The 12,049-nt window shown below is 60.1% G+C and overlaps 1 pseudogene; it reads left to right on the top strand.

Moving 5' to 3' along the window:
• Positions 1-8,383: 8,383 nt before the first annotated feature.
• LOC142793072 (small subunit ribosomal RNA) lies at positions 8,384-10,160 on the top strand (annotated as a pseudogene).
• Positions 10,161-12,049: the final 1,889 nt, after the last annotated feature.

Raw genomic sequence — 12,049 nt, forward strand, 5'->3', positions numbered from 1 at the left:
GTTTTTCCGTGCCGCCCCGGCTGACGCAGTTTTTGCGCCGCCCCGGCTGACGCGGTTTTTGCGCCGCCCCGGCTGACGCGGTTTTCGCGCCGCCCCGGCTGACGCGGTTTTCGCGCCGCCCCGGCTGACGCGGTTTTTGCGTCGCCCCGGCTGACGCGGTTCGGACTTTGCACTTTTTGGCTCACCCCGGCTGGCGGCCCACTCACTCGATCGCCAGGTCTGTTTGCCCCGGTGGTTCCACCGCCAGGCTTAAGCGCGAACTTTTTTTGTTTGTTTTCTTTTGATTAAGCGCAAGCTTTTTTCTTTGTTTTCTTTTGATTAAGCGCGGGCTTTTTTCTTTGTTTTTTTTTTATTTCGCCCCGGCAGACGCGGTTTTTGCGCCGCCCCGGCTGACGCGGTTTTTGCCGCCCCGGCTGACGCAGTTCGGACTTAGCACTTTTCGGCTGTGCCTGGCTGGCGGCCCACTCACTCGATCGCCATGTCTGTTTGCCACAGTTTTCCCGGTGGTGCCGCACCCGGGCTCGCCCCGGCTGACGCAGTTTTCGCGCCGCCCCGGCTGACGCGGTTTCGTGCCGCCCCGGCAGACGCGGTTTTCGCGCCGCCCCGGCTGACGCGGTTTCGTGCCGCCCCGGCAGACGCAGTTCGGACTTAGCACTTTTCGGCTGTGCCTGGCTGGCGGCCCACTCACTCGATCGCCATGTCTGTTTGCCACAGTTTTCCCGGTGGTGCCGCACCCGGGCTCGCCCCGGCTGACGCAGTTTTCGCGCCGCCCCGGCTGACGCGGTTTCGTGCCGCCCCGGCAGACGCGGTTTTCGCGCCGCCCCGGCTGACGCGGTTTCGTGCCGCCCCGGCAGACGCAGTTCGGACTTAGCACTTTTCGGCTGTGCCTGGCTGGCGGCCCACTCACTCGATCGCCATGTCTGTTTGCCACAGTTTTCCCGGTGGTGCCGCACCCGGGCTCGCCCCGGCTGACGCAGTTTTCGCGCCGCCCCGGCTGACGCGGTTTCGTGCCGCCCCGGCAGACGCGGTTTTCGCGCCGCCCCGGCTGACGCGGTTTCGTGCCGCCCCGGCAGACGCAGTTCGGACTTAGCACTTTTCGGCTGTGCCTGGCTGGCGGCCCACTCACTCGATCGCCATGTCTGTTTGCCACAGTTTTCCCGGTGGTGCCGCACCCGGGCTCGCCCCGGCAGACGCGTTTTTTTTTTTTCTTTCGCCCCGGCTGACGCAGTTTTCGCGCCGCCCCGGCTGACGCGGTTTCGTGCCGCCCCGGCAGACGCGGTTTTTTGCGCCGCCCCGGCTGACGCGGTTTTTGCCGCCCCGGCTGACGCAGTTCGGACTTAGCACTTTTCGGCTGTGCCTGGCTGGCGGCCCACTCACTCGATCGCCATGTCTGTTTGCCACAGTTTTCCCGGTGGTGCCGCACCCGGGCTCGCCCCGGCTGACGCAGTTTTCGCGCCGCCCCGGCTGACGCGGTTTCGTGCCGCCCCGGCAGACGCGGTTTTCGCGCCGCCCCGGCTGACGCGGTTTCGTGCCGCCCCGGCAGACGCAGTTCGGACTTAGCACTTTTCGGCTGTGCCTGGCTGGCGGCCCACTCACTCGATCGCCATGTCTGTTTGCCACAGTTTTCCCGGTGGTGCCGCACCCGGGCTCGCCCCGGCTGACGCAGTTTTCGCGCCGCCCCGGCTGACGCGGTTTCGTGCCGCCCCGGCAGACGCGGTTTTCGCGCCGCCCCGGCTGACGCGGTTTCGTGCCGCCCCGGCAGACGCAGTTCGGACTTAGCACTTTTCGGCTGTGCCTGGCTGGCGGCCCACTCACTCGATCGCCATGTCTGTTTGCCACAGTTTTCCCGGTGGTGCCGCACCCGGGCTCGCCCCGGCAGACGCGTTTTTTTTTTTCTTTCGCCCCGGCTGACGCAGTTTTCGCGCCGCCCCGGCTGACGCGGTTTCGTGCCGCCCCGGCAGACGCGGTTTTTTTGCGCCGCCCCGGCTGACGCGGTTTTTGCCGCCCCGGCTGACGCAGTTCGGACTTGGCACTTTTTGGCTGAGCCTGGCTGGTGGCCCACTCACTCGATCGCCATGTCTGTTAGCCACAGTTTTCCCGGTGGTGCCGCACCCGGGCTCGCCCCGGCTGACGCAGTTTTCGCGCCGCCCCGGCAGACGCGGTTTTCGCGCCGCCCCGGCTGACGCGGTTTTTGCCGCCCCGGCTGACGCAGTTCGGACTTGGCACTTTTTGGGCTGAGCCTGGCTGGCGGCCCACTCACTCGATCGCCATGTCTGTTTGCCACAGTCTTCCCGGTGGTGCCGCACCCGGGCTCGCCCCGGCAGACGCGTTTTTTTTTTCTTTCGCCCCGGCAGACGTGGTTCCCCCCCCCCCCCTTTTCGCTCGCCCCGGCTGACGAGGTTTTCGCGCCGCCCCGGCTGACGCAGTTTTCGCGCCGCCCCGGCTGACGCGGTTTCGTGCCGCCCCGGCTGACGCGGTTTTCGCGCCGCCCCGGCTGACGCGGTTTTTGCGTCGCCCCGGCTGACACGGTTCGGACTTTGCACTTTTCGGCTGTGCCTGGCTGGCGGCCCACTCACTCGATCGCCATGTCTGTTTGCCACAGTTTTCCCGGTGGTGCCGCACCCGGGCTTGCCCCGGCAGACGCGTTTTTTTTTTTTCTTTTCGCCCCGGCTGACGCAGTTTTCGCCCCGCCCCGGCTGACGCGGTTTCGTGCCGCCCCGGCAGACGCGGTTTTTTGCGCCGCCCCGGCTGACGCGGTTTTTGCCGCCCCGGCTGACGCAGTTCGGACTTTGCACTTTTTGGCTGAGCCTGGCTGGCGGCCCACTCACTCGATCGCCATGTCTGTTTGCCACAGTTTTCCCGGTGGTGCCGCACCCGGGCTCGCCCCGGCAGACGCGTTTTTTTTTTCCTTCGCCCCGGCAGACGTGGTTCCCCCCCCCCCCTCCGTCTTTCTTTTTGTTTTTTTTTTTCGCCGCGGCTGAAGTGGATTTTTCGGTGCCTCGACGCCCCGGTAGTCGCGGTTTTTCCGTTTCCGCACGGCCCCGGCTGACGCTGCTCGGTCACAGTCGCCTTTTGTGAGGATTGCAGACTTCTTGAGCGCGGGTGTTTTTTTTTTTGTTGTTGTTGTTGTTTTATTACGCATTCGCTCCAGCAGACGCTGTTTAGACTTTTTGTTTCCTCTTTTATCCTGCGACGAGGTGACGAGGTTTATTCGGTGCCCCGCCGCCCCGGCTGAAGTGATTTTTCCTGTCCCGTGCCGCCCCGGCTGACGCGGTTGGGACTTCGCGTTTGTTCGGCCGCCACGGGTTTTGGCGCACTCGCTCGGTTGCTTGTTGTTGCCACTTGTTGCGAACCCAGGTTTCTTGAGCGAGCGCGGGCGTTTTTTCTTCCTTTCTTTCTTTGTTCTATGTGTTAGCGAATCGGCCTTTAATATCACACGAGGACTCACAACCAACAATTTTCAGTTTGAAGTGTAAAAAATCTGCAGGTGTTGACGTAACTGACTTGCCCCGTACCCTTGAGTACATCCATGAAGTTCTCGTAGTACTACTAAATCGCATTATTCCAAGTGGAGAAATTCCCATAAACTTGCAAACCTCTACACGAAAATCGGTGCGCGTGATAAAGTTGAAAATTATCGTCCGATATCAAATGTGCCTTCTATAACACAAATTCTAGGAAAAAAAAAAAAAAAACACTTGTTCGCCGTTTTCTGCGCCGTGACTGGCAGCACTCCGGCGAAGCGAAACGGGGTCGATTCGAGCACGATATCGGCGTCTTTCGACGTGCTCGCCGGCGACCGTCGCACGAGTACGTCGCACGAGCGCGTCTGCCGGGGCGCCGTTTGCGAAGCCGACGCAAAAGTGGGAACCGCCGCTCGGATGATCGCCGCTTTCGGCAGAGTGAGTGTTGGCACTCCGGGGAAGCGAAACAGCGTGAATGCGCCCACGAAATCGGCGTATTTTGAAGTGCCCGCCGGCGACCGTCGCACGAGTACGGTAAACCGCGTCAGCCGGGGCGTAGTTCGGGACGCCGACGAAAAAGTGGGAAGCGCAACTCGGATCTTCGCCGTTTTTGCAGGAGTGAGTGGCGGCCCTCCTGCGAGACCAAGAAGCATCGATTCGTGCACGAATTCGGCGCCTTTCGACGTGATCGCCGGCGACCGTCGCTCGAGTAGGGCAAACCGCGTCTGCCGGGGCGGGCTTCGGGACGCCGATGCGAAAGTGGGAAACGCTGCTCGGATGTTCGCCGTTTTTGGCCGAGTGAGTGCTGGCACTCGGGCGAAGCCAAACGGGGCCGATTACGGCACGATATCGGCGTCTTTCGACGTGCCCGGCGGCGACCGTCGCACGAGTACGGTAAACCGCGTCAGCCCGGGCGGAGTTCGGGACGCCGATGCGAAAGTGGAGAACGCCGCTCGGATCTTCGCCGTTTTTGGAGGAGTGAGTGGCGGCACTCCGGAGAAGCCAAGGAGCGCCAATTAGCGCACGATATCGGCGTCTTTCGACGCGCTCGCCGGCGACCGTCGAACGAGTAGGGCAAACCGCGTCTGCCGGGGCGGGGTTTACGACGCCGACGCAAAAGTGGGAACCGCCGCTCGGATGTTGGCCGTTTTTGGCAGAGTGAGTGCTGGCACACCGGCGACGCGAAAGAGCGCGAAAGCGCCCACGAAAGTGGCGTATTTGGACGTGCTTGACGGCGACCGCTGCAGGAGTACGAAAAACCACGTCAGCCGGGGCGAGCGACCCACGGCGGTCTGGGTGCTTATCGCTGCTATTATAGGGGCACCCCGGCAGACGCAGAAAAAAAAAATTTTTTTTCGACCTTCTTTTTTGCTGGTCGAGCTCGGGTAACCCAGGTCGCAATGGGAGCCGCGCACGAAAGCGGCGTCGCGAGACGCGTTCGCGGTCGCTAGTCGCACGAGCTCGGCAACCGCGTCAGCCGGCGCGGAGTTCGGGATGCCGACGGCTAAGTGGGTACCGCTGCTCGGATGTTCGCCGTTTTTGGCCGAGTGAGTGCTGGCACTCCGGCGAAGCGAAACGGGGCCGATTCGGGCACGATATCGGCGTATTTCGACGTGCTCGCCGGCGACCGTCGCACGAGTACGGCAAAGCGCGTCTGCCGGGGCGAGGTTTGCGATGCCGACGAAAAAGTGGGAAGCGCCGCTCGGATCTTCGCCGTTTTTGCAGGAGTGAGTGGCGGCCCTCCTGCGAGACCAAGAAGCATCGACTCGCGCACGATATCGGTGTCTTTCGACGTGCCCGCCGGCCACCGCCGCACGAGTACGGCAAACCGCGTATGCCGGGGCGGGGTTGGCGACGCCGACGCAAAAGTGGGAACCGCCACTAGGATGTTCGCCGTTTTTGGCAGAGTGAGTGCTGGCACACCGGCGACGCGAAAGAGCGCGAAAGCGCCCACGAAAGTGGCGTATTTGGACGTGCTTGACGGCGACCGCTGCAGGAGTACGAAAAACCACGTCAGCCGGGGCGAGCGACCCACGGCGGTCTGGGTGCTTATCGCTGCTATTATAGGGGCACCCCGGCAGACGCAGAAAAAAAAAATTTTTTTTCGACCTTCTTTTTTGCTGGTCGAGCTCGGGTAACCCAGGTCGCAATGGGAGCCGCGCACGAAAGCGGCGTCGCGAGACGCGTTCGCGGTCGCTAGTCGCACGAGCTCGGCAACCGCGTCAGCCGGCGCGGAGTTCGGGATGCCGACGGCTAAGTGGGTACCGCTGCTCGGATGTTCGCCGTTTTTGGCCGAGTGAGTGCTGGCACTCCGGCGAAGCGAAACGGGGCCGATTCGGGCACGATATCGGCGTATTTCGACGTGCTCGCCGGCGACCGTCGCACGAGTACGGCAAAGCGCGTCTGCCGGGGCGAGGTTTGCGATGCCGACGAAAAAGTGGGAAGCGCCGCTCGGATCTTCGCCGTTTTTGCAGGAGTGAGTGGCGGCCCTCCTGCGAGACCAAGAAGCATCGACTCGCGCACGATATCGGTGTCTTTCGACGTGCCCGCCGGCCACCGCCGCACGAGTACGGCAAACCGCGTATGCCGGGGCGGGGTTGGCGACGCCGACGCAAAAGTGGGAACCGCCACTAGGATGTTCGCCGTTTTTGGCAGAGTGAGTGCTGGCACTCCGGCGAAGCGAAAGAGCGCGAATGCGCCCACGAAAGTGGCGTGTTTGGACGTGCTTGACGACGACCACCGCAGGAAAACGAAAAACCACGTCAGCCGGGGCGAGCGACCCATGGCGGTCTGGGTGCTTATCGCTGCTATTATAGGGGCACCCCGGCAGACGCAAAAAAAAAAAAATTTTTTTTCGACATTCTTTCTTGCTCGTCGACCTCGGGTGACCCAGGTCGCAGTGGGAGCCGCGCACGAAAGCGGCGTCGCGAGACGGCTTCGCGGTCGCTAGTCGCACGAGCTCGGCAACCGCGTCTGCCGGGGCGGAGTTCGGGACGCCGACGGCTAAGTGGGAACCGCCGCTCGGATGTTCGCCGTTTGTGGCCGAGTGAGTGCTGGCACTCCGGCGAAGCCAAACGGGGCCGATTCCGGCACGATATCGGCGTCTTTCTACGTGCTCGCCGGCGACCGTCGCACGAGTACGGCAAAGTGCGTCTGCCGGGGCGGGGTTTGCGACGCGTACGCAATAGTGAGAACCGTCGCTCGGATGTTCGTCGTCTTTCGCCGAGCCAGTGCTGGCACTCCGGCGAAGCCGAACGGAGCCGATTCGGGCACGATATCGGCGTCTTTCCACGTGCTCGCCGGCGACCGTCGCACGAGTACGGTAAACCGCGTCAGCCGGGGCGGAGTTCGGGACGCCGATGCGAAAGTGGGAAGCGCCGCTCGGATCTTCGCCGTTTTTGGAGGAGTCAGTGGCGGCACTCCGGTGAAGCCAAGGTGCGCCAATTCGCGCACGATATCGGCGTCTTTCGACGTGCCCGCCGGCCACCGTCGCACGAGTACGGCAAACCTCGTCTGCCGGGGCGGGGTTTGCGACGCCGACGCAAAAGTGGGAACCGCCGCTCGGATGTTCGCCGTTTTTGGCAGAGTGAGTGCTGGCACTCCGGCGAAGCGAAAGAGCGTGAATGCGCCCACGAAAGTAGCGTATTTGGACGTGCTTGACGGCGACCGCCGCAGGAGTACGAAAAACCACGTCAGCCGGGGCGAGCGACCCACGGCGGTCTGGGTGCTTATCGCTGCTATTATAGGGGCACCCCGGCAGACGCAGAAAGAAAAAAAAAAAAAATGGGGACATGGCGTGCGTCACCGTGCGGCTTCGCAGCGTTGCCGAAGTCGCCGAGCCCTTCGACTGAGCCGAACGGCGGACAGGGAACGTTGGTCGGCCGTTCTAACCTGTCGGTGCCACGCCGAGACGTCGTTAAGGAAAACCGCGTCGTGGGCCTCTACGACGCCGTCGAGTCGTTGTACGTTTGGTGTCCAGCGTGTCGGCGGCGAGTAGCGGACACGTCGTTCACGACTTCGGTCTTTCGCAGTCGACGCGAACTTGCGGAGAGTCGTGGTGCCTCACGTTTTCGGCAGAAACCGCGGCGGAATTTTCCCGTGCGTGCGCGCACGACCTCGGTGCTGTGCCGTCAGCGTAGTGTTGCACAAACTCGTGGCCTACCCAAGGTGCGGTACGTTTGCGGCCGTATCCTCGGTGGGAATTTCGTGAGTAGGGTCGCAAATTCTACGACCTCGGCGGGTTTGAGAGCGACGTAGACTTGTGGCACGCTCAACGTGCCACACGTTTCGGGGCACACCCGCGGTGAAATTTTCTCGAGTACGCTCGTATTAGTGCCCAAGGAGGTCTGGGTACTTATCGCTGCTATTATGTGGGGGTTCTCGTGAGCGGCGTACGCGAAAGCGACCGGGTGTCTGATATGCGGCGGGCTTCGGCCTCGTCAAGCGTGTCCTCGGGTCTGCTCCAGGGGAATCCACGGCAGTCGTCTGCAGCCTCATCCGCTTGATGCGTTAGGGGCTGGTTGTCGGACGGTGCCGTTTTACCACGATATCGAGGTGTGTTCCGTGTCGTCCTCGGGCGATTCAGATGCGAAAGCGCCGAAGACGCGGGCGTGACCCGTCGTCTGGCGGCTTTGCAGTCTCGGCTCCGTTGCTAGTTCCGGCCGGTCCACCGACAGTGCAGCGGGCTTGGGCAACCCGCACGGCGCGACCGAGTCGATGCAACGAAAAAGAGCGAGCATGAACGTGCTTCTTGCCGCACGGCTCCCACTCGTCTTTCGGGAAGGTTGTGCCGTAGCGAGCTCGAACGCCGTCATCTCGGAGTGCAAAATAAGCGTGTTGGGGCGCCTGAAGGTGGCCTCCGCCGCACACAGACTGCGTCCGGCCCGCCGAAGGCGAGGACGGACGCGCAGTCGAACGATTACCTGGTTGATCCTGCCAGTAATCATATGCTTGTCTCAAAGATTAAGCCATGCATGTCTAAGTACATGCCGAAATAAGGCGAAACCGCGAATGGCTCATTAAATCAGTTATGGTTCCTTAGATCGTTTCTTCCTACTTGGATAACTGTGGCAATTCTAGAGCTAATACATGCAGTGAGCCTGGAGCCCTTTGGGTAACGGGTGCTTTTATTAGACCAAGATCGATCGGGTTTCGGCCCGTATTGTGTGGTGACTCTGGATAACTTTGTGCTGATCGCATGGCCACGAGCCGGCGACGTTTCTTTCAAGTGTCTGCCTTATCAACTTTCGATGGTAGGTTACTTGCTTACCATGGTTGTTACGGGTAACGGAGAATCAGGGTTCGATTCCGGAGAGGGAGCCTGAGAAACGGCTACCACATCCAAGGAAGGCAGCAGGCGCGCAAATTACCCACTCCCGGCACGGGGAGGTAGTGACGAAAAATAACAATACGGGACTCTTTTGAGGCCCCGTAATTGAAATGAGTACACTCTAAATCCTTTAACGAGGATCAATTGGAGGGCAAGTCTGGTGCCAGCAGCCGCGGTAATTCCAGCTCCAATAGCGTATACTAAAGCTGCTGCGGTTAAAAAGCTCGTAGTTGGATCTCAGTTCCAGACGAGTAGTGCATCTACCCGATGCGACGGCTCGGACTGAACATCATGCCGGTTCTTTCTTGGTGCACTTCATTGTGTGCCTCGAGATGGCCGGTGCTTTTACTTTGAAAAAATTAGAGTGCTCAACGCAGGCGAGTCGCCTGAATAAACTTGCATGGAATAATAGAACAAGACCTCGTTTCTGTTCTGTTGGTTTTTGGAATACGAGGTAATGATTAAGAGGGACGGACGGGGGCATTCGTATTGCGGCGCTAGAGGTGAAATTCTTGGACCGTCGCAAGACGAACTACTGCGAAAGCATTTGCCAAGAATGTTTTCATTGATCAAGAACGAAAGTCAGAGGTTCGAAGGCGATCAGATACCGCCCTAGTTCTGACCATAAACGATGCCAACCAGCGATCCGCCTGAGTTACTCAAATGACTCGGCGGGCAGCTTCCGGGAAACCAAAGTATTTGGGTTCCGGGGGAAGTATGGTTGCAAAGCTGAAACTTAAAGGAATTGACGGAAGGGCACCACCAGGAGTGGAGCCTGCGGCTTAATTTGACTCAACACGGGAAAACTTACCCGGCCCGGACACTGGGAGGATTGACAGATTGAGAGCTCTTTCTTGATTCGGTGGATGGTGGTGCATGGCCGTTCTTAGTTGGTGGAGCGATTTGTCTGGTTAATTCCGATAACGAACGAGACTCTAGCCTATTAAATAGGTGCGGGGTTCCCAGCACCTTACAACCTTCTTAGAGGGACAAGCGGCTCCTAGCCGCACGAAACAGAGCAATAACAGGTCTGTGATGCCCTTAGATGTCCGGGGCCGCACGCGCGCTACACTGAAGGAAGCAGCGTGTCTTTATCCCTGTCTGAAAAGACTGGGTAACCCGTGGAACTTCTTTCGTGATTGGGATAGGGGCTTGCAATTGTTCCCCTTGAACGAGGAATTCCCAGTAAGCGCGAGTCATAAGCTCGCGTTGATTACGTCCCTGCCCTTTGTACACACCGCCCGTCGCTACTACCGATTGAATGATTTAGTGAGGTCTTCGGACCGATGTGCCGCGTGAAGTACGAAAGGAACCGCGCGGTCAAAAGTCGAGGTGTGTTTGACCTGGTGCCACGTGAAGTACGAAAGGAACCACGTGGTCGAGTAGGGCTCGACCCTAAACCGCGCCAAGTACGAAAGGAACCGCGCGGTAGGGGCTCGAAACAAAGCTCGGCCCTGAACCGCGCCAAGTACGGAAGGAACGGCGCGGAGAGGGCTCGACACGAAGCTCGACCCTAAACCGCGCCAAGTACGGAAGGAACAGCGCGGCTAAGGGTTCGAAATAGAGCTCTACCTTGAACCGCGCCAAGTACGAAAGGAACAGCGCAACTAAGGGGCTCGAAGCAAAGCTCGATCCTGAACCGCGCCAAGTACGAAAGCAACCGCGCGGTCGGGACTCGAAACAAGGCTCGACCCTAAACCGTGCCAAGTACGAAAGGAACTGCACGGTAAGAGCTCGAAACAAGGTTCGATTCTGAACCGCGCTAACTGCGCGGTCAGTACTCAAAACAAGGCTCGACCCTAAACCGCGCAAAGTACGAAAGGAACCGCGCGGTAGGGGCTCGAGACAAAGCTCGGCCCTAAACCGCGCCAAGTACGGAAGGAACGGCGCGGAGAGGGCTCGAGACAAAGCTCGACCCTAAACCGCGCCAAGTACGGAGGGAACAGCGCGGCTAAGGGCTCGAAACAAACCCTAAACCGCGCCAAGTACGGAGGGAACAGCGCGGCTAAGGGCTCGAAACAAACCCTAAACCGCGCCAAGTACGGAAGGAACGGCGCGGAGAGGGCTCGAGACAAAGCTCGACCCTAAACCGCGCCAAGTACGGAGGGAACAGCGCGGCTAAGGGCTCGAAACAAACCCTGAACCGCGCCAAGTACGAAAGGAACGGCGCGCAGTAGGGGTTTAAAACAAAGCTGGTCCCAAAATCGCGCCAAGTACGAAAGGAACAGCGCGGTCGAGACTCGGAAGAAAAAGCTTTCAAAGTGTCGTAGCACGATGCACACTGCTGTTCGTGTGGAACAAACGTGACTACCGTGCTGTACGGTGGAGTTCTGTGCGCAAAAGCGGCGCGTGTGTTTCTAAGCACCACAGCGTTGTGTCAAAAAAGAGGTGCCTGAGAGAAACGCATGCGACTGCCGTGCTTTGCGGCATAGCACCGTGCGCAAAAACGGTGCGCATGCAAGAGGTGTCAGAGCAAGCGAACTTGTGCCACGAGCAACAGGTCACTAAAAGCCTATAGATGACGGTGTTGGAGGAAAAGAAAAATATCGAGAAAGCACTGCGGTGTGCCGTGCGTAGGGACGGGCGCGCGTGCCACATGCCGCCGAAATATGGGTGTCGGAGAAAACAGAGTGCCGCGCGTAACGAGGGGCGCGCGTGTTACAGAGAGATATGCCCAAACGCATGAAAGTGTACGCAGGTGTCCTAAGGCAGTTTTTTTTTTTTTTTTCCTCATTTTGATGTCGCCCCGGCTGACGCGGTTTTCGTTTTTCCGTGCCGCCCCGGCTGACGCAGTTTTTGCGCCGCCCCGGCTGACGCGGTTTTTGCGCCGCCCCGGCTGACGCGGTTTTCGCGCCGCCCCGGCTGACGCGGTTTTCGCGCCGCCCCGGCTGACGCGGTTCGGACTTTGCACTTTTTGGCTCACCCCGGCTGGCGGCCCACTCACTCGATCGCCAGGTCTGTTTGCCCCGGTGGTTCCACCGCCAGGCTTAAGCGCGAACTTTTTTTGTTTGTTTTCTTTTGATTAAGCGCAAGCTTTTTTCTTTGTTTTCTTTTGATTAAGCGCGGGCTTTTTTCTTTGTTTTTTTTTTATTTCGCCCCGGCAGACGCGGTTTTTGCGCCGCCCCGGCTGACGCGGTTTTTGCCGCCCCGGCTGACGCAGTTCGGACTTAGCACTTTTCGGCTGTGCCTGGCTGGCGGCCCACTCACTCGATCGCCATGTCTGTTTGCCACAGTTTTCCCGGTGGTGCCGCACCCG

The sequence above is a fragment of the Rhipicephalus microplus genome, unplaced genomic scaffold (assembly GCF_043290135.1).
Source record: "Rhipicephalus microplus isolate Deutch F79 unplaced genomic scaffold, USDA_Rmic scaffold_273, whole genome shotgun sequence".
NCBI lineage: Eukaryota > Metazoa > Arthropoda > Arachnida > Ixodida > Ixodidae > Rhipicephalus > Rhipicephalus microplus.